This window comes from Solanum lycopersicum, chromosome 10, assembly GCF_036512215.1.
Source record: "Solanum lycopersicum chromosome 10, SLM_r2.1".
NCBI classification, from domain to species: domain Eukaryota; kingdom Viridiplantae; phylum Streptophyta; class Magnoliopsida; order Solanales; family Solanaceae; genus Solanum; species Solanum lycopersicum.
Genome location: NC_090809.1, coordinates 27,914,995 through 27,939,164, shown reverse-complemented (window position 1 = coordinate 27,939,164; position 24,170 = coordinate 27,914,995).

The window sequence follows — 24,170 nt, the reverse complement described above, 5'->3', positions numbered from 1 at the left end:
TACAGCTGATGCAACAGATTGCAGAGATGAGAGTAGAAATGGAAAAGAGACAGGATATACTTCCACAAGGATTTGATGTTAACGCTGCTGATGGAAGGCCTCCAATCTACTTCCTTTCCTCAAATATTGATCCAGCTCAAAACCAACCATCTACACTTGCTCAGAATCTGTCTGTTATATATCTGCTACCCAAAATCCCCAATATGCTTTCGCTGACCTACTAAACTCCACCTCCTCCTCAAAACAACCATCCCCAAATGCCACCCAATGCTCAAAATACGCACCATCAAACTGCTCCTCCACCGCAAAATAAAAACCAAAATACTTTTAACCCCCAAACGCCCCACCACCACTTAAATATGAATACCGATCCTCAGACATAGCCATAGAATTATAAAACATCTCAAAATGCTCAGAGTCCCTCTGTAGCTCCATCCTTACAAAAAAGAGACACTTTCCAAATCCCCTCCCTGTCGAGAATTATGTGCACGGTTCTAAGCTGGATCATTACGAGGAATAGGAAAAGGAGTGGAGGGAAAAAGAAGAGGTAAAGGTCTACATAAAAGAAGAGATCAAGAAGGCCATGAAGGAGCTCCAGTGTATCCTTGATATCGCCGGGCTTTGTTATGAAGACTTATGTATTTATCAAAATTTGAAACTTCTAGAAGGGTTCAAGATCCCAAAGTTTGACACCTTCAGAGGAGTGGGAAACCATATTTCTCATTTGAGAGACTTCTGTGAAAAGATTGTGGGAGTTGGAAGGGATGAAGCTTTATTGATACAGCCTGTGCGGAGAAGCTCTAGAATCGTTCACGACGCATGAAACCACGCAATGTCCATTCTGGAATGGATTGGCCAAAGATTTTATTGATCGATTTTCTTACAACGTAGAAATTGTGCCAGACCGATTCTCTATGGAAAAGATGAAGCAAAAATCAACCGAGAGCTATAGGAAGTTCATCTACAGGTGGAGAAAAGAAGTGGCAAGGGTGAGATCACCAATGTATGAGAAATAAATCGTTGAAGTATTCGTGAGCGTGCAAGAGCCTGAATAATATTATAGAATTCTGTTGCTTATTGGAGTAAAATATTCCAAGATAGTCAAGATTGGTAAGACTATCGAGGACGGTTTAATATCAGAAAGATAACCCGTGTAGCCTAATAGCCTGGATCTTCGGGGTTATTAACAAAGAAAAGAGAAGAAATCGCTCTTGTTTCATATGAGGGAAGGAAAACCCCCAAGAGCTCATCATATTCCCAAGGTCGTTCCCGGCATTCCCAAAAGTCCTACCAAGCTTGCTACATCCAATCTAGCAGTCCCAATAACCCTGTAGTTTATCAGAATGCTACTGCCACTTATCCAAACGTACAAGTTCCGCTATACCAAGGTCCACCCCCGAATTACCAAAATCCATCTCCCATTTACCCAAATCATCCTCCACCTTACCAAATTCCATCTCCCTACCAGGGTGTTGCTCCGAACATCGCTAACGTACAATCGAGCTATCGAGCACCCCCTCCTGTTAATCATGTCCAAGTTCTAGTATACAAAAATTCACCTCCGAAAGACCATGTTCCATTGCAAAATTACCAAACAAATGCATCTCCCTGAAGCCAAGCTCCCCGTCAAAATACCAGAAGTTATCAATAAGTGCCTTCTCCTAAAAAAGGCAGTTATGACCCCCTCCCCCCAACCCAGATTCATGAAAAAGCCTTCAAGGAACATCACTGCGCTCACTGATAATTGAACAAAGTTGTACGAGCAACTGACTAATGCGGCCGGATACATCCACCTAGTGGGGCTCAAACCCGTGGATGTCAATTAAAAATTCTACATACCTCATAGGAGATGTGGTTATCACTCCAATAGTTTTGGGCATGACATTAAGGATTCTATCAACCTCAAAAACAAAATTCAGGATTTGATTGACCAAGAGGTAGTCTCTCCTTAACCAGGGGCACCAAATGTCTATACCAACCCGTTGCCAAATCATATGGGCGACAAAGTCAATATGATCGAGACACATGATAACTGGTGTGGATTGAAAATAATTACTCCCATCGTTCACGATGATTTGGAAAAGGCTGTAGCTTTTTTAAGCATTAAGGATACAAAAGAGTTTGTTATTTTGACACCCGCAACGGTTGTTGCTTTGGTGCCATCACAAACTCTCATCAAGCCTAAGTTTGTTATTCAAAACTGTTACTGCTCAAGGCATGACTAGATCTGGAAGATGTTACACTCGTGACGATCTTGCACTCAGAGGTCAAAAGAAGGATTAGACTAATAGGCCAATAAGCAAAGGAGAAGAGCATGAATTATGGAGAAGAATGCAGCCGAAAGATTAGTCTATCTTCAAGCATTTGGAGAAGACTCCAACTTAGATCTCCGTATGGGCACTGCTGATGAGTTCTCAATCGCACAGGCAGGCTTTGATGAGGGATCTCAATGATACGTATTTACCTGCGTGTACAAGTTGTGATAACGTGGCCGCTATGATTCACAAGGTTATTCGAGGGCTAGTACACTCAAACGTACTTCTCAAATTAGAAGTAAAGCGGTCGTAGCAAGTAAATAACCCAACTAATGACGTTAGGATCGTTCCCACGAGGAAAATAGTTCGGACATAACTTTATTCTATTATTATTATTATTTAGTCAATTATTTATTTAGAAATTAAATGCAATATTTGGGGGGGGGGTTTATTTCTAAATGAATGAAAATAACTAACTAAATTAAAGTAAACAACTAAAAGATTCAAATCTTGGAGTTTAATCAATTAACAAAAGTAATTGGGGTTTAAGTGTTCCCCCCAAGTTATTATATTGATAATTCTATCTATAATAGTTCTTTTCTAGTATCGTGCATGCAAAGTGATAAGTTATATAGTTCTAAATCTTGGTCCAGCATCTAAAAAATTTCACTTTGAACCTTGGTCAGGCTATGTGTGTGACTATACTAGCCCTTAACTTTACATCATATTAAGATTTTTATTCGATATTTGACTAACTTGTTGCCTTGTACATATCACCCTAGCCTATTATATAGTATACCCTAAATCTATGTGAATAATTCTTTTCCTATTACCTACCTCCTTGGTCCAGGAAGTAGCATTAAGGCTAGTTCTAACGTTTGCCATCCGTTAAAAAGACTTCTAAATGAAAGAATTATCAAAACAGGCAAGACACTATTTATGGAAATTACTTTAGTTAGATTTTACCTCATTGTTCACCCATGGTTCCCACAATCCTAGTTATGGAGTTTAGTTACCCATACTCATAATCACAATATTCATATATTTAATAGAAGAATTCATGCACTTAATTTGATGAGAAAAAATAAAATCTATAAATTCACTTGATTAACTAACAGAATCACAAACAACCAGTTCCACAAAAAGTGTAACAATCAAAAAGTCTAATATCAAAAAGCTTACTAACAAAGAGTCTAACCAAAAAAGAGTATTACCCAAAAAATGAGGTTTTTGGAATTACTTATAAAAACAAAAACCTAATAAAAGGACTCTAATTATTTAAAATTTGTCAAAACTCAGCTGGGTGGATGGACCCTGCGATGAACCGTCGTGGTCACGACGGACCGTCATGGCCTCCGTCGTCCCATACTTCACAAATTCTTCTGTTGTTCTCTTCATTACCCTCAACGGCACGTTAGACAGACCATTCCAAGCACGACGGTCCGTCAAGGGTCTACGTTCCATAACATTTAAACTTCTTGGAAATTGGGTACTGGGACTACTCTCTAATCGATGCGACAAACCATCAGGACAGTCTGTCGTGGCTATGATTGTTCGTCATGAATTTCCGTAATCCCACACTTTGTAAGACTTCCCCATATCCCTTCTGCTGCATCACTACGTTGCCACCTACGGACCGTCGCAAGCTCGACGGACCGTCATAAGCTCCATAGGTGGTAACTTTTCTGCATTTCTTGTTCAAAAACTTCCGCTTTCATCTTTTGGAGAGATTTCCTACAAATAAAAAGAAACTTACATAAACATCAATAAAAAAAGGCTTTTGGACACACACTAAACTCATAGAAAAAACATTAAAAATACCGTGAAACCATGACATATCAACACCCTTAACTTAAATTAATTGTTTGTGCTCAAGTGGCGCACCATGACTCACTACACAATGTTTGTACAATAGCATCCATATTTTAGCTCTCTTAATCGTTTGACTATAAATCCCGATGAGTCTCATCATATCTACTCATGTTAACACTATTTGGCTTGAATTATGTGGAATCGGACCATGACACAGACTCACCACACACTAACACCTATCCTCTTTAATTTCCCACCTAGGAGCTTATATTTCCGGTATTGCAACTAGTGTCCTCACTTCAACAAAACATCCTCATTTTTCACACAATAATTTCAGTTTGAGTATAAGGATTAATTTTCAACACTCACTCTTAGAACAAATTCACAACTCATGCATACATATTTACGTAAACTTGCCCTTATTTTCACTTCTTTAAGTTAGCCATACATCTCTTAGGATCACGATAGGACTTTCTTATCTTGTTACATTGGCTTCGGGTCAGGTAGGCTATATATAGATCTACATTAGTGACTTTTTGCCCTCCTTGACATGTCGGCTAAACATACCATTTCGTATCATTTTATTTCACCCAATTTCTCATATTCTTTCACCTTGCTATTTTCTCTTCTTTCTTCATTTGTGTAAGTAACTCTCTTCTTTTCTTGCTTGTATTTACTATATTTTTTTTGTTTCCCTTTTTTATAAATAGGTGCTAGAGTCACTTGACTTTTGTTCTTTCTCTGTCTTTGTGCTTTCAACCCCACTTTCCAACGCATTCCTTATGATAGTCACCCTCAACTCATGGGTTTGCCATTAGTCAAAGTACACAATACCTAAAATTGGGTAAGGGCCACAAAAAGGCGGTTTACTGCATTAGACACCCTCAACTTATACTTTTTGCATAAGATGAGGTGCACATGTCTAAGGAGAGACCAAGGCCAACACATTATTACCAGAAAAGACCAATTGGTGTTAAAAAGAAAAGTCTTATGTTAAGCTCATATCATTTGGATCAGAGAGACATTATTTTCTAATTTTTTATTTAGGCTAAAAATTGTCTATATTGAACAAGGGCCTATGATCCTTTCCTAATTGGATATTATACCTTACTTTTAGCAGGACTAACCAGACAAGTTCTAGTTCAGTACAAATAGTGGACTATTAAAATTTTCCTAACAAGCACTTGACATTTCATTATTATATCAGATTATCAGACACCTAGTTCGAGTCTTTGATTTAGGGTCATGCAGCGGTGTATCTCTATATCATGCTTAGAGCCACACATTTATCAATTACTATGCCTACCCATGCATCAGTTTTTATTTCATTAGGATATCATTTTTGTTTTAGCCATTATGCTTCGGAGTTATACTATGTACACAACATATATACATGCCGATTAAAGAATAAAAATAATCAGTCTCTTGGGGTAAAAGAACACAGGCAAGAAACCCCAAAAAAGGATCGTGAATTGGGCTACTCAGACTTCACCCTACCACTCACTTTCTATTTAACCCACGCCCAACAAAAAGATATGTGATTGTTCTCAATGCACAAAAAAATAGAAATACAAGAGTGGTAGATGAAGCAAACCTGGGGCGCAAAGCACTGGCAATCATCAAGCCGGTGGTTTCGGTTCCCCGGAACCCACTACCTGTGTAGCATGGACACCCTCAGTAGTTTCCTCAGTGGCAACAACACTATCAGTAGTGAATCCCGCTCTCTCCACATCTCTAGAGATAGATGCCCCAGCATCTGACTCTACAGCCCTGATCCGATGCGCCTCCTCATCAGCAAGTGAGGCTCTCCTCGCAGCCTCCATCCCACAATGCTCATTCTTATGTGCTCTAGCCTAATCCTCCTCTGGACCCTTGAGCATCTTGTCATGATCTCGAGAGGGAGATGGTGGAACTTAGAATGATGAATCAGGCAGACATCACTGTGTCCTCAGCAGGCTCTGCAGAAGCTGCCTCAGACTCAGGTACCCTAGCCTTAGGATAATATCAATATCCGCTCGAAAACTCTCAACCGCAGCCTGAAGGGTCGACACGTCCACCTGAGGGGATGGCCGGGCTAGCACCAGCAACTCAAAAGCATCTAAGTGCTGATGAACCTCACTGATCTTCCGCTTTGTGTGGTGGACCATTTTACGCTCCAAGAGCTCCTGCGCCTTAGCTATACACCTGCGCATCCAACAGTGGATGTGATGCAGAAGTGTGGCCATCTGAGTTTCTAGTTTCTGGACCCTAGCAATCGGGACCAGATCGAGGAATGGGGCTGAGCAAGAGGAGCTTGGGATAGTGCTACTACATGGGATAGACTCGATCGGGTAGTGTCAGTGGTTTCAGAAGCAGCTTGTGTACCTGTTCGAGCATGTGATACCGTATCATCCAGATTTTCACCATGTAGATGCGATTCTAGACGGGGCCCTCTACGTGAAGCCAACTGATTGGACTCATCCCTGATAAGGCTGATACGAATAGTGCCCAACGGAGTGTTAAGCTGATCAATGTGCCAAATAGGCACATATGCGGACCTGCATAAGGAAAATATCATGGACGGAAACAGGTAAGTAGTTGTGACCTTGAAAGGCCTCTCGTGCGTGACCGCATGTATAAGCCAAGCGAAGTCCACCTCAAACCCAGTTATCATCACCGCCATCAGAACTATATGATCCCACTTGACTATATTATCAGCAGCCTTGGAGGAAAGGCAGTGGAAGACAATCAACCATAAGAACTTAGCCGTGAAGGTTAAGTTAGCCTTCTTGATGGCTCCTTTCGGCTCCGTTACCCAGTAGTTACTCTCTCCATCAACAGACAAGTGGATGGCCATCCACCTCTTGGTGGTCTTTCTCAGCGATGGCTTACACAAGAATTGGCCATCTTTTACAATTTGCCACCGGTAGTCGAACTCTGCGATGAGAGAGGTCTTGTTTGCACTAACATCCTCATCGTACAGATACCGTTGGATGGCAAGCAGGGAGATGTCGACCTATATGTTGCGTACTCAGACGTGCTCAAGTGGGGCATGTTTAGAAGGGCCTACCCGCCTATCTATTAGGAATCGAAGAGTAGCCACATAAGAGGCGTAAAATTCTTGGACCAACTCCTCACTATTGTGGCCCAATGAACAAGCAGTCTACTCTAGCCGGTGTCTAGTGAAGAGATTGTGGATCTCTTCCACAGTGGGGAGACATCTCTTAAGGACCCGCCTCTCACGTGTAAGGGTCTGTGTCATGACGACTTTATCATTTAGAAACTTGGCATCAAAATACCCTTGGTATTGCCCATTGACGCACAATCGGTTGGGCTGGTCGGCAACCGAGATGAGAGCACCAGTCGGTGAGCCTGGACTGGAATCAGGACTGTCATCCTCATCAAACGAGGTAGATTGTGCAGCGGTGGCGGGTGCAGGGACTTCTGCGGACCCACGGGCTTCCTCCAACCACGAAACTTCTAAGAAACCAGACACTCCTTGTTCATGTATAGCTCACTCAAAGGGTGTGGCGGTCAATGTGCGCTCCTCATTAGACAGGGAGGCAGTGCCTACGCCGGACGCCACCTTTTTAGGCATAACTCTAGTTGCACGTTCAATTTGTAATTGAGTGATAGTTCCTGGGGTCACGTACTCAGGATCATGTTGATCATTAGATCCTACAACTAGTCGGGATGATGGGGGAAAAGACATTGAACACCCACGTGCGTAAACTCGAACTTGTTTTGGTGCAATTCGAGATAGTACTTGTAAAGAATCATTATTTGTACTAGAAATAGCAAATAAGACATGCAAAAAAGACAGAAAAAATATAAGAGCAAAGTTGTAATTACATCTCTGTAGTAACATGGAAACACGATGGACGAGGTGATGGCTCGTCGTGAGTACGACGGACCGTCATGGGGTCCTTCATGTCTTACTTAAACTATGTTTATGTGGACACCCCTGAAGGAAAGTATCAGAGAGTTATGACGGATCAGTAGGACGGACAGTCGTGGTAATGACAGTCTATCGTCGATGTCTGTCGTGGGGATCTTAGAAAAAGTATGGATACCCTCAGGACATGGGTCTCTGACCTTCATGAAGGTTGTGCAGGATGGACCGTTGAGGGTATGACGGTCCGTCGTAGATGTCCATCAGAGGACACTTAAGAAAAAAAACTGTGACCCTGACAAGGGTATCTGACAACCATGACGGTTGTTCTGGATGGACCGTCGTTTTAATGATGGTCCATCTTTGATGTCTGCCAGAGGACACTTAGAAAAAGTGGGAGGACCTTAGAAATACGGTCTCTGACAAACAACACGGTTGTGCAAGACGAACCGTTGAGAGTATGACGGTCCTTCGTAGATGTCTGTTAGAGGATAATTGGAAAAAAATTGAGACCCTTAGAACAAGGGTCTCTAAAAACCATGAAGGTTGTGCAGGATGGACCGTCGAGGGTATGGCGGTCCGTTAGAGGACACATTGAAAAAAATTGATACCCTTAGGAAAAGGGTCTCTAACGACCATGATGGTTGTGAAGGACGGACCATCTCTAGAACGATGTTCCATCGCATGTGTCTGATCCGATGGTGGACACTTGAAGAAAATGAATAGTAGGGTGTTGGAAAGGACCCTATGACGGTCCATCAAGAGTACGACGAGCCGTCATCGGGGTCTCGTCAGTGTTAACCTACATGTTTTCAACCCAAATACCTAGTAAACTAGCAATGCTAAAGCACCTATTTCTCGAGTTTAAACAAGGCAATTCTAGGATTCTAAACCTTGGTCAGACAAAATTAGATAAAAGAATGAAGACCCACCAAAAATTAATAGAATAATACTAATTAAACAACAAAAATGCAATGTAAATAGGTAGAGATCAAAGACACATACTTGAGAAGAGGAGAAAAACAAGTAAGTGAAGCACTAGGTTATCAAGACCATAACCACAACCGCAGAATCCGACCAGTAGAAAGGACATTTCCTTAATATAGGGATATTGGGAAGTGATCAGTTAATAGAGAACAGAGGTAGAAAGTTGGATGTTTGAAAGGGAGGAAAAAGAAACAAAGAGGGAAGTAAAAGGTAAAAATAAAGGGGTGGGGGGGTTTAAAATGTTGAAAATTTTTTAAAATCCTACCCAACATCTGGTAGGGTATGCTGGTTAATGATGCAACGTGTCACGGATGACGGTCCATCGCAGATGTGATGGTTTGTTATGGGTTCCGTTGCGTGTGCCCTAATTTTGAAAGTTAATGAAAGACATACCTAGCACAATGATTCATGTGACGGTACGTCGCATTCGTGATGGTCCGTCAATATATCTGTCAGTGACTGCTACAGAGTGATTTTCTGCAGAATTTCCTGGTGATATGCTACCTACAAATTTAAAACCCATTAGTAGAAAATACTACCATTACTAGAAAGAAAACTATAAGTATTGGGTTTCCTCCCGACCATCGCCTGATTTAACATCGCGGACACGATTGAAGACACTTGATTACTCAGACTTCATCAAGTTGGTATGCCTAAATCACTCATTCGCTGATTCAATATGACATAAATAGATTTTTATTTGTTTTCCAATCACCTTATATCATACACCCACCTTTGTTTCCAACTCAACTGCTCCATGAGTGAATAGTTGGGTAACCAAGTAAGGGCCCGTCCATTTGGACTTGAGCTTTCCTGGAAACAAGCGCGACCTAGAATTGTATAAAAGTAAAAAAATCCCCAACCATATACTCTCGTTTTTCAATTTTTAGGTCATGGTAGTTCTTGATCTTTTCTTTATAGGATAAAGCAGAGGCCGATTGGAGCTCACCACTCTGCCTCATGGACTAACAAATGTTGAAGGTCGTTTCTTCGTTTTTAAACTGAAATTTCCTCTTCCCCTTTTCCGTATCAACTAAGGCTCTACGCATAGCAAGGACTGGCCTCCCAAGAATAATAGGCACTTAAAAACCAACTTCACAATCAAGAATAACAAAATCTGGCAGAACTATGACCGACTCTACTTTTACTAGCACATAGTGGAGTATCCATATAGGTTTTTTCACTGTTCGATCGGCCACCAGTAGATGTATCGCAGTGGGCTTTGAATCATCCAAACCAAAATTCTTGTAAATCTATAAGGGTATGAGATTTATGCTTCACCCAGGTCACATAATGCTTTCGCAAAATGTAATAACTTGACTGTACAAGGAATAGTGAACGCACCCGGATCTTCTTTCTTTTGTACTAGAGATCTTGTAGCAATAGAACTACAATGCTGCATTATATCATCATCCTGAAAAGTGATCAATCTTTTCGTTGTAACCATATCTTTCATAAACATGGCATACCCGGGTATTTTTTCTAGAGCTTCTACCAAAGGGACATTGATGGAAAACTGCTTCAAAATTGTTATAAAACGTCGATACTTACCATCCTCGGTCTTTTCACTAATAATTGAGAAAAAGGGGGGTTTAGGCATGGGAGTTACCTTTGTATGCACTCCAGCATCTTTTCCACTATTATCTTCTTCTTCACACTAACCTTTACTACTTTATCATTATCTTTTGTCAAGTTTTCCTCCTTAGACGACATAGGTGGTTCAATGGTTTTCTTATCATCGCAGTGGTGATTGTCATACAGTGTTCATTATTTTTTGTATTTTGGAAAGTGTTTCTAAGATGAGTACCCGCTTTCCGTGTGCTCACAGTCGCAGATACTTGGTCCATTTGTCATTCAAGCTGCTTAATCGATATAGCATGTGTACCGACTTTCTACCCGATACCCGCTAAATCACTCCTTAACTCTTTATTGTGCTAATCACTAGCATTGAAACTCCTCATCTTTTTGTGCAACATATCCTCAACTCGCGCCATACTACCTCCACCATTCCTGAGACTAACTTCACGATTTTAAGAGGAACATAGGGAGCATTCCTATCATTTCTGTTACATAGTTACCCCTATTAAATGTGTTCTCGCAGTTGTAATTTCCATCTCAGACATAATGACCCTCACGATTATAGTTATTATAGATCCGACCTTGGCTTCCTTGATCTTGGCACCAATTCTCCTAATTTGAGCCTTGGGCACTAAACCAGAAACCCCCCGTCTTCTCATTTACCACAAAGGAATCCTCTTCATAATAACATTCATCATTTAGTGGTGGTGGTTTAGAGAAGTAGTTAACTACATTTATCTTTTCTGCACCCAGTTTCATGTTTCAATACCAACTCAAGCTGGTTTGTGAGTGGATTGCACTTCGAAGGTAATTCTCCCAGTATCTGACTTCCTTGTACTCCAAGCTTTATTATTCTTGGAGATTTTCTCTACCTTTTTGTCAATCTTGGCATAAGGGAACTCCCCATAAGAACCACTAGCTATAGTATCCAATACCGCTTTATTATTATCATCTTGTCCCCGATAGAAGTATTCCATTAGTGACTCATCATCTATATGGTGATTGGGGAAAGTTCTCAAAAATTAAGTCAATCTATCCCTAGAACTACTAACTAAGTCTCCAGTTACTGCCACAAAGTTGTTCACTCTGTCTTTGTGGTAAAATTTCTTGGAGTCCGGGTAGTAACGTGCTAAGAAAACGCCCCTTAATTTGTTCCAAGTGAAAATTGAGTTATCAGAGAGATCAATGAACCAAATAGCAACCTTTATCGTTAGTGAGAGAGGTAATACTCTTACCTTATCACATCCAAATCCAAATCAGGCCTCCCTACACAGCTTTTACACACTGCCCTTACCTTAGCAATATGGGCATGTGTCTTGAGAAGGTAGCCTTGAAAACAAACCTCTAGCAGTGAGCTTTTGCATCAGACTACTAGTTACCACAAATGTGTTTCCTTGTTGTAGAGGGGGCAAGGCAAGTGGACCATCAAAGTCTGCAATATTATCATAACCTTTGTAGTATTTTTTAAGGCGTGAAGTAGTATTTTGTCCCGTTTGTTGATTTTTAACCGTATCATCGGGTAATAAGTGACCATGAACATCATCAGGAGCTGGGATGTTCTAATTTTTATCATCATAGTTAATACCCATGTTTTGATTCATATTTGGTAGTGTACGCTTTACTTCATGATCGTAGGAAAATAAGGGTTTCTTCCATTCCGTGTATTTGTCATACAAGGAACATAGTTTTTCAAGGATTAAGAACAATAAAAAAATAAAATTAAGAAAATATTGACTAAACTTTAGTAATAATGTTAAGTTAATCTAAAAGCCACTTTCCCCGGTAGCGGCACCAAAATTTAATACACTCAAACTTACTTCTCAACTAAGAAGTAAAGCGGTCATATCATGTTAAGAACTCAACTAATGAGGTTGGGATCGTTCCCACGAGAAAAATAGTTCAAACATAACTTTAATCTATTATTACTATTATTTAGTCAATTATTTCATTAGAAAACAAAAGACAGTAAAAGGGGTTTTTTTATTTCTAAATGAATGAAAATAACTAAATAAATTAAAGTCAACCAGTAACAGATTCAAATCTTGGAGTTTTAATCAATTAATAAAAGTAACTAGGGTTTATGTGTTCTCCACAGGTTATTAACTTGATCATTCTAACTATAACAATTCTTTTCTATTATCTTGCATGCAAAGTGATAAGTTATGTATATCTAAATCCTTTGTCCGACATCTATAAAATTTCACTCCGCACCTTGGTCCAGCTACGTGTGTTGCTATACTAACCCTTACTTTTACGTCATATTAAGCATTGTATTCGATATTTGACTAAGTTATTACCTCGTACCAATCGACACTAGCTATTAGATAGTATATAATAAATCTATGGTAATAATCCTTTTCCGATTATCTACCTCCTTGGTCCGGCAATAAGCATTTAGGAGAGTTCTAACGTTGGCTATCCGTTCAAAAGACTTGTAAAAGAAAGAATTATCAATACATTTCAAACATTATTCTGGAATTGTTATTTTATTTATATTTTACGTCATTGTTCACCCATAGTTCCCACCACCCTAGTTATGGAGTTTAGTTACCCCTAGTCATAATAACAACATTATATATATAATATAATAATTCGTGCACTTATTTTGATGAGAAAAAATAAAATCCAAAAAGCAACTTGATTAATCAATAAAATCACCAACAATCAATTCCAGAAAAAGTTTAACAATCAAAAGGTCTAATATCAAAGAGTTTACTAACAAAGAGTCTAACCAACAAAGAGTGTAACCCCAAAAATGAGATTTTTTGAACTATTTATAAAAAACAAAAATCTAATAAAAAAAGGAGTCTAATTATTGAAAATCTTTCAAAACGCGACTAGATCAATGGACATAGCCTCCGTCATCCCATACATCACAAATTATTCTGTCGCTCTCTTCATTGGCCTTAACGGCAAGTATGAAGGACCGTTCCAAGCACGAAGGTTCTTCATAGGTCTCCATTCCATAACACTTAAACTACATATAAATTGGGTACTAGGACTACTCTCTGATCATTGCGACGAACCAGCAGGATGGACCGTCATTGCTATCAATCCCACACTTGGTAAAACTTTCCCATCTTCCTTAAGAAGCTACAATACGTGGCCACCTGCGGACCATCTCAAGCTCGAAGGAGTATCATAAGCTCCGTAGTTGGAAACTTTTCTGCATTTCTTGTTCAAAAACATCCGCGTTCATCTCTGTACAGATTTCTTGCAAATAAAGAGAAACTTACATAAAAATCAACACAAAAAGTCTTTCGGACACATGCTAAACTTAAGGAAAAACATTAAAATAATGTGAAACCACGCAATATCAACGGCACCAAATTAGCTTTTGAGACGATAAGCTTCCTTTCGAAAGGAGGTAACACAACAAGGCATTGCACATTACTGTGGTATACCGCAAAAAGGTTGTCAATCATGTCTTAGTATATGATGGATCTATTCTTAATATATACCTTTTGTCGATATTAAGGCAGCTAAGGTTAGACCTTGGGAAGCTGGAACAAAACCAAGACAATCCCTTTGATGGGGTTCAGAGAGATACATTGGGAGCGGTGAATCTTATTATCCAAATGGGCCCAGAAGAATTTAGCGCACAGTTTCAAGTATTGGATATCGATACCACTTATAACCTTCTTCTGTGAAGGCCTTTCATCCATATGGCTGGAGATGTCCCTTCTACTCTACATCAGATGATGAAGCTCGTTTGGAAGAACAAAGAGTTGGTTATTCATGGAGAATGGAGTCACTCAGGCAGACAGGTGCTGATCATTAATGAGATATCGCGAGGTACCGATTTTAACACTATGGAGCTGGTAAAGGCCACCTCTGAAGACTTGGACCCAGAAACTCCCATTTCTGCGGTGTAAAAGATGATAGCAACTATGATGCTGTATAATGGTTTTGAACCAGGTTTCGGAATAGGAAGAGATTCCCAAGAACATATTGAGCCTATTTCAGTCCTTGTCAATGGAGACATATATCGTTAGGGGTACATCATCATAAATGATCAATGAAGATGAAGAAGAAAAAAGATTAAGCATTGTCTAAGCCGATCCCACATCTGTATCAATCCTTCCCAGTCCGGGAGTATGCCGAACATGAAGACCTTATGGAAGAAATATGTGATTTCTTTGAGGAGATCGATGCTGCTATTGAGAAAGAGGTTGAGCTATCTAGTATCTGCGATGCTTAGCAAGGAGAGATGTTGCAGAACAACCACACCCATCTTGATCCAGGAGAGATATTGCAGAACTAGACTTCCACACCCATCTTGATCCCATGAACACCTCGATAGAAAGCCATTGTTTCATGCACATCAAAATTGGTGGTAGTCCGAAAGAGGCCTGATACCCACCATTTTGCATTTTCTTAACAGTTCAAATTTTTGAATTTTCGTTGTGATGTTCAAAGAAGGCAACATAGCCCTATGCCATGTCTAAAGTTTGCATTGTTTTTAAATTTTAATGAAAGCCTTCTTTCCTTTGAATTGGTATATTTAGTCGTTTGTTATACTTTACATTCCTAACTTTGTCTGTTTACAATTTCGGCAACGTAAGTTTTAGACCTGTCAATGTCACTTTATGTTATGAGCTGAATGAAAAAAATAATGTTTGTAGTGGCGAGGTTGATGATTACAAAGAATAAAGTGAGGAACCATAGTATGTCACCGAGGAATTTCAGTAGTTCGAAAATCAACATAAACCAAAATGTTAATGGAAACAGTAGATTTGGGGGATCCAGAATAAGTTAAAGAGGTTAAGATCTGCACCAATTTAAATGAAGCTTAGAGAGAAGGACTGACTCATTTGCTTAATAAATGTATTGATGTCTTAGTTTGGGAAGTTGGTGATATGGAAGGGATGAGTACCGATGTCGTATTTCATAATCTGCTTATTTGTGGGGTTCGATTTGGTTCAGCAAAAGACTCGGAAATTAAATCCTGAGATGAGTTTAAATATTAGGTGTGAGATCACCAACAAGATAGAGCCTCGATTGGTAGAATTGACAAAATAATTAACTTGGTTGGCCAATGTTTTTCCGGTCGCTAAAAAAGATGGGAAAATCGGGATTTGTGTTGACTAATAAGATCTAAACAAAGCTAGACCAAAATATAATTTTCCATTGCCAAATATTCATATTTTTATTGATAACTACGCTAGGAATTAAATGAAGTCATTTGTGGATTGTTTCGTAGGTTGTCATCAGATTCATATGGATAAGGAAAATGCAAAAAATACGTCTTTCATTACACCTTGGGGTGTATATAACTATACAGTGATGCAGTTTGGCCTCAAGAATGCTGGTGCTACCTGCATGAGTCCTATGACAACCATATTTCATGACATGATTTATAAGGAGATTGAAGTGTATGTGGATGACGTCATAATCAAGTCCCGCGAGAGTTTGGATCACTTGACACATCTAAGGAAATTCTTTGATCGTTTGTGTCATTAAAATTTGAAGTTAAACCCTCCCATATGCGCTTTTGGAGTTCCAGACGGAAACTTGTTGGATTTATAGTCAGAAGAAAGGGTATTGAGCTCGATCCTTCAAAGATTAAAACAATTTAGGAGTTACCTCTGCTGAAGATGAGAAAAGAGGTGATGAGTTTCTTAGGAAGGTTAAACTACATAAGTCGATTCATAGGTCAATCAAACTTTGTATGTGAGCCTATTTTCAATTTGTCGAAGAAAGACGCCCCAACAAAGTGGACTAAAGAGTGTCAGACTGCTTTTGATTCTAGCAAGAACTATTTGTCCAATCCACCGATATTGGTTCCTCCGCGAGAAAGGAATCCTTGTTTTTGTACTTGTCTATCTCAGATAATGCATTCAGATGTGTGCTTGGTCAACACGAAAAGACAGGGAAGAAAGAAAGGGCTATCTACTATATAAGCAAGAAGTTTACGCCATATGAGTCTCGTTACATTTGTTGGAGAGAACGTGTTGTTCTTTGACATTGCTTGCCCAGAAGTTGAGACATTATTAGTGTTCTTATACTACATACCTCATTTCCAGAATGGATACACTAAAGTATATCTTCCATAAGGCGATGACGACCAGAAAGTTAGCTAAGTGGCAAAAGTTTTTGATTGAATTTTACATTGTGTATCTGAATAAGAAAGAGATAAAAGCAGGTTTTGGCTGATCATCTTGAAGAAAATCTCAGTGATGAAGAGTATGAACAACTTACGACTTATTTTCACGATGAAGAAGTCTCATTTGTTGGTGAAAATATTTCTAAAGCATATCTAGGTTGAAGATTATTCTTTGATGGAGCGGCAAAAAATCAAGGTAAAGGCATTTGAGCAGTCTTAGTGTCAGAATCTGGTCAGCACTATCCCATGGCAGCTAAAGTCCGATTTAATTGAACAAAAACAACATGGCCGAATACAAATATTGTATTCTTTGTTTGAAAATGTCCATCGACATGAACGTCTACGACTTGTTGGTTATTGGAGATTCCGACCTTTTTATTCATCAAGTTCAAGGAAAATGGGTTGTGATGAACCCAAGTATTGTAACTTACGTACAATATTTGCAGAAGTTGTGGAAACGATTCCATCAGATCGAGTTTAGAAATACTCCCAGAATACATAATGAATTGGCCGATACTCTTTCCACTATCGCTTTGATGATTAAATATTCGGATACTGATTATATTGATCCTCTGGCTATAGAACTGAAAGAACATCCAGTCCATTGTTCCAATGTTGAAGCAAAACCAAAAGCCTTGCCTTGGTATTTTGATATTAAGTAGTATTTTGAGTCTAGAACTTATCCCGAACATGCTACGTCTACCCAAAATAAGTCGATACTCCATATGGATCTTAATTTCTTTTTAAGTGGAGAAATCCTGTATAGGTGGACTACATATTTGAGTCTTCTTAGATGTGTTCATGCCGTCGAAGCTGTGAAGCTTATTAAACAAATACATACCGGAGTTTGTGGCACGCATATTTATGGGCTTACTTTGGTAAGAAAACTCCTTCGGGATGGGTATTTCTGGATGACTATGGAGAATTGATTGTTGAAAGTTAGTGCAAAAATGCCATAAATGTCAAGTGCATGGTGATTTGATCCGAGTGCCACCTCACGACCATAATGTTATGAGTAAAACATGGCCATTTGTAGCATGGGGTATGGATGTCATCTGTATGATAGAGATATCCGATTCAAATGGACATAGATTCATTTTGGTTGAAATTGATTATTTCATCAAGTTGGTGAAAGAAGCTTCATACGAATCGGTAACCAATAAAGTTATAGCTGATTTTGTTTGCAATAATCATATATGAAGGTTCTGAGTACCAGAATCCTCATCATTGATAATTGTTCTAATGTCAAAACTCACTTGATGAGAGAGATATGTGAGCAATTTAATATTACTCATAGAAACATAACCGCTTATCGCCCTCAAATGAACGGAGTTGTGGAGGCCGTCAATAAGAATATCAACAAGATTCTGAGGAAAATGGTTTACAATCACCAAGGTTGGCATTATATGTTGCCATATGCTTTATTGGGTTATCGAACGACTGTCAGAACATCGACAGGAGCTACTCCGTACGTGTTAATATATGGAACCAAAGAAGTCATACCTGCTGAAGTCGAAATACCGTCTCTGAGAATCATCCAACAAGTTAAGTTAAGTAATTCTGAATGGTTCAGATAGCGGATTTATCAACTATTTTTTATTTATGCGAAGAGAATGGTTTCCGTCTATCATGGTCATCTGTATAGACATGACATCCCACCATCAAACTCAAAAAGCTTGTTAAGCCTGATATGACATGACTTGATATTGACCTTTTTCAAATACTCTTTCTCAAAATTTATTTATCTTAAATTTTCCCTTCTATGTTTCATTTGTTTTTGAATAAAAAATTGTGTCTCGTCTATCAAGAGTCGGGAGATAGGAAAAAATTGGAGATAGAAGAATAAGGAACAGACAACTTAAGAAATCAACACAGATCAGTTCGTTTTTAAATCTAAAGAATTTTCATGTGGACGCTGGTTTAAGCTTTTGTCTAATATCAGTAAATTTATCCGATGGATGAATATGGAGAAGTCGAAGGAGGAGAAAACTATCTCGAAGTCAATAGTTTTCCTAGAAGCAGGAAATATTTTTCGGGTATGTCGAAGACTTGGGGATATGAATTGTTTATTTCAACCAATTTCCGACAACATGAAATTTATAAAGAATGTCCAGCTACATTCGAAGGTTAATCAAGCAAAAATTTCAAGGAAGAGTTTCTAATTTTCGTAAAGAACGTCATTTGCATCATAATTTTGGATATGATATTATGCATTACACAAAGGGTCAGTTATTTTATAGTCGATCAAGACGATATACTATCTGGAAGTCATTTTACCGTTATCATCATTAAAGACTGTATGAGTAACTAGAGAGCACCCTAGAATATTGCTTTTTTGCTCAATTAAAGAACTATCTTCATTTGGTACCAAGGATGACATCAATAGTCAATATCATGCAATGCAAAACATCATGCATCACGAGTCAATATTCGTGCATTGCGTAAGATCATGCATCGCGAGTCAATATTATTGGATCGCGGAAGATCATGCATAACAAGTCAATACTCATGCGTCGCGGAAGATCATTCATCGCGAGTCAATATTAACTATCAAAAATTTCTCCGCCACCTATTTCATGCCATGCTTCTTCTTTCTTCGAATCGGTTCCTAGTGTATGTCAAACAAGATTCGCCATCAAGAGAGGGAAGATCCTTGACTTTAGGTTAGGCCGGTTTTATCATTCATGCAATTCCCCCGTCCATCGATTGATCACGCAAGTACGCATCCAGTCAACGCATAGCGAATGAAAGAAGTGTTCATCCTGGATTCTCTTCCTCAAGAGAAATGTCTATCAATTGATCCCTATGGTCAAAGTGTCCACTTTTAATGCCCCTCTACTAAGACATGCACCATGTTGATAGGAATCAAGAAAGACCTTCTTGTACACGTCCTCGAGGGCAGCATTCATGGCAATCACCACTACTTTCTCCCGAGGGCATGGTATGGCTTTCTTCTTGGTCTTGTTTAATAGATGTCGAGTGCCGCTTTTCCCCATCCGAGAATCTCCATCTTCTCTAAGTGGGCAGGATCTATAATCCTTATGTCAGCTTAGTTGATGAAAATACTGTCTCTTTACCCCTTGCATCTTCATCTTTTAGAATGCCCAGACCATTCTTCTGGATCTGCATTAGTCCTATTTCAGGTGTAAAGCCTCTTTAATAAAGACCTCTTTTTTTATTTCTCCCCATTTCTCATTTGTTGATTGAAAGAGAATAAGTGCTATCCATTGAGTAAAGAGAGGGTTTGTTACAGTGATTCGGGCAGTTTGTTGACCCTTCGAGAGTTGCGGGTCCTTACCGCTACATGAGTGTTAGCTTACGCTCAAAACTCCTACGACACAATTCCTAGTCATTGCGCCTCAGTCCATTTCTCGTCTTCGCTTGCGCGATTTGCACTTTTGATTGGTCCCACCTATCCCCAACCTTAATGAGATGGACTATGAATAGATCAGTCAAGAAGTTCGGGTTTTTGGTCGGTTTCCGTTCGTTTTCCCCCCCCCCCCATAGTCCATTAGTTGGTAGGTCCCGCCTCCTCTTTAGATGTGTCCTCGACAGCCTGGCGGTTCTTCGGTCTCCCGATTTGGGGGAGAGATTGGTTGGTCGCTGGGGGGTTCCTTTTCCTCAACCAATTCGGTTGGGTTAGCCTTGGTCTAACATTTCGTTATGACTTGGCTGGACGGTCAGGATTGAGAATTGGGGGGGCCACGTCCTACCCCGTCAGCCTAAGCCTCGCTATGAGAACTGACGCTTTCTAACTCTCTATGAGGAGTGAAAGCCACTTGACTGTAAGGAAAGGAGTTCCGCCATGCTTCAATTAAAGCTTCCCCCCCTTTTTACCTCTAAAGAACCTCACTCTACTCCTTTTGGAACTTCTTATCAGACCTGGCTGAACGCGACATAGATCAAAGGGTCGTTCATTAGCCCTGCTAGTAAAAGACAGGAAAAAGAGGGATGGATTTCTACCATAATTTTTTAGGTCTCAGGCTAGCTTTTGACTTATATGGCTCTTAGGATTAGCTCATCAAACAAGTGCGCCAAAAATGGGGGATGGTATCATATTATCTTATAAGAGAGGAACACTTGCTTTTAGCTTGTATTTTCACTCTTGATTTTGCCTTACCTTCTATTATATTAGTAAGGGGAGAATGTCTTGATCTCCTCAATGCTTATAATTATAGGGATAAGAGGAAAGCACTCTCTCAAATTCAAAGATGAAACAAAAAAAATGACTCTCTTCGCCGGGATGTTAGCAGGTTAGGCAGCTCTAAGGTTTTTTATATTCAGTGGAAGGCCGGCTGAAACTCTGCCACAACCAAGTAAAATTAAGGGTCTGAAAGAGTTCACGATCTGATCTATGAGGTGTTAAACCTCGAAGGAAGGCTAAGAATGTCCATTAAAAGGAGTGGACTGAGGGGGTTTTTTTCAAGCACGAATAGAACGATCTAAAGGGGTTGTGCAACCGAGAGAGATGGCCATATTTTGTTGATAAATGTGGTATCGAGGTTCGGTTTATTTGGAAAAGAGGTGAATCTTAGGGGAGACCATTCAAATGATTGAATTGATGACTTCGTTTCAATCTCTTTGACTGAACCTCATGAAGACATCGATCATTCATCTTTAGATTCTGAAGGAGGAATCATGTTACTCGGAATTTTGGAAAGTGAATCCTCTCTTTTGGATCCTTACCTTTGTAGAACTTGTCTTTGATAGGGATTTCGATTGAAAAGATGTTAGGCCAGTTCCTCATGTTCCTAAGAAGCTGAGGAAATCTCGATTGAATCCAATTCAACATTTTCCTACTCAATCCTATTAATAGAAATAACACTTTATCAAAGGGGAGCATAAACAAGTTCAGTGGTAGGAACCTCTGTAATCGATGGGAACCTCGAAGCTGTTTGGGGCAGAAGAAAACTCATATTAAGCACTGCCCCAGCATCAACTGTTACAAGGAGGAGGCACGATAGCGAAGATCAATCCATCTCAATCCACAAAAAGCATTGCTTTGGGAATGCAACCGAAAAAGATAGAAATACCGCTCGCTCAAATAAAACTCTTTTAGAGCCTGGTACTAACCATGAACGAACTTATGTATGGGTCTCGGTCATTATCATTATATAGACTAGATCTAGATAAAATAGGGCAATGAGTTGTTAGAATGAATGACTTCACCCTATGGAAAATAACCTTAGTGTCCATTTTGTGGGAAAGAAGCTTTTTGAATCAATAAAGAAAGCGTATTGAATTAGCTTTTGGGAATAGAACGGGAAGTGGAATATGCTAATGAACTTGTTACAGGGGACAAAGCTGGGGATGGCAAGGTTCTTTATCAATGATACGACATTGAGCAGTTGTTTGTACTTGCATTTCTTTTCTGTTGTTAGCATGATTTGATGTCATAGAATCAATAGTTGACACGCACAAAACACAATAGAAGGAAGGGCTCTTTGAACGACTCTGGTACTATCTCATCTGCTGCTCTAGCTAATTGTGCCCCCCCTTTAAAAGTGTGATTTCTATCTTATGTATGGTCGTGCCTAAGGGCTAGATTCTTCTTTTGACAAATTCCCAAACATTTTTCGAGCTTCTTCCAAAGCATAGGGCTTTCTGGATATAGATGATGATATCCATGGAGATGGATCTTATATATATCGTAGAATGAAGTAGCACATGGTTTGATATATATACATCAAAATATGCCGAAGCACTCATGTTATGATCTTCTACATCTTGGGTCTTCCCGTTCTATCATCTTACTTATGTTCTTCATCTAGCTTTTAGACCGAATAACTCTATGAAATTAGGTGATACTTCCACATATTATGGGTAAGGTAGGATACATCTCCATTGCAGCAGAGCCGTTTCATAGGCAGAGGGGGGGGTCTAAGCGTAGTTCTTTGAATCAAAGGTTGATGAAATCGATTCTTTTTTAGACAACAAAATCAAAATCGGATTAGATAGATGGATGGATATATCTTTTTATTAATATATATTACTAAGAAAAATGTTTTTCTATAGTTTTGTAGCGTATCAAGAAGCCCCAAATCCATGATTTGTCCAGGAAAGATTGCATTGCTTTGGGCCTAGGAAGTAAAGGGAATGATCTCGGCTGCTTCTCCTCCAAACTTCTTTTTCTCTGTGCCCGTTACACATGCAATCCGCGCGTCATCGGCACTTTGATATCCTTTTATTCTTCATTGGACGGTTTGTATGGACCTCGCCATTCTTTCGCAACTAAAATCAAAAGGGTTGTATCACATCGAGATGTCGATTCATTTTCCATGCGAGAGAGGAACGTGACTACGAGGGCGCCACCAGATGTTTTAGATACACCTTCTAAAGAAAAAGTTGAGTATATCATAGCTTATCGCACCATGGGCTAGCCCATACACCCACTACACGAGTGGAATACTACTTAGTCAAGTAGAAAGGCCAATCTGAGAGCGAGGCAACCCAGATGGGGCTAAGACATAGGATTCGAAGACCAAGTCAGAGACTACTAGACGTCTCGCAGAGAGACTCTCAATGAAGACATTGAGATTTTTTGAAAAAAAAATTTTTTTTTTGCTTGATCCGCTTTTACTAAAGAAAAAAGTGTACACTTGTTCTCTGGCTAATAAGGGAATTTTTTTTCAAATCCAAGTTTGAATTGGTTATATCCTTAGCGCAAGCGCAAGGTACGCAAGATACCGCTCCGTGGGGTAAAAACCAAGGAAAATAAAGAATGTCAAGTAGAAAGAAACAAGGTCTTACGGCACGATCACCATATCTTTTATTTTTCATTATCTCTCCTCGGCTTGAGACGAGTGGATGATACATGGCAATGTATACATGAACGTTTAGTCATCAAGACGTACGTAAGTCAACATAACTTGATGTATATGTTCTTATGAGCTAGATCCAATCAATAGAATGAAATGAAAGAATGGTAAGCTTAGGGAAACGAACATGGATCAAGAGTGTCTATACAAAGACCCTCTCTTCTTAACTCAAAGAGGAAATGCACCCTTTGTTTGAATTCTACTTAATTCATAAAGAATGATTCTTTTGACGTTATACAGACTTTCTTAAAAAAATTCTACTTCCAGAAGGTACCTTTTATAGACCATTCTTTCTAATCTGTGGGGAAGGCAAATCTACTCTATTAGAATACGAACCTTGGCTAGGGCTATCTAGAGACTATGGCTGTCTAGAGTAAAGTCTCGGTACCAGGAAAGCAATAGTATAGGTCTTCTCCGCCTCTATCGCTTGTGATATCCCTGCTTTAACGTAATCATTCTTATTTTGGATCATTTTGAGGGCTGTTCTAGATGGATGCACCACAATACCTCTCGCGGATGCTTACCTAATCTACGAAACTCAATTGTTGAGCGCCTTAACTAAAGGAGCTATATCGAAGAATCTCATTCCACCTTATCCTTCGTTTAATTTTTCCTTTGTCCTTTTCCTGGACTGGAGACGGAACTTTCTTATACAACTATGAGGGTTAGAAAAGGAAAGAAAGCTCAACACGCCTTATTTAGAAGAATTTTCGTGCATCAGTATATCAGCTAATTATATATGA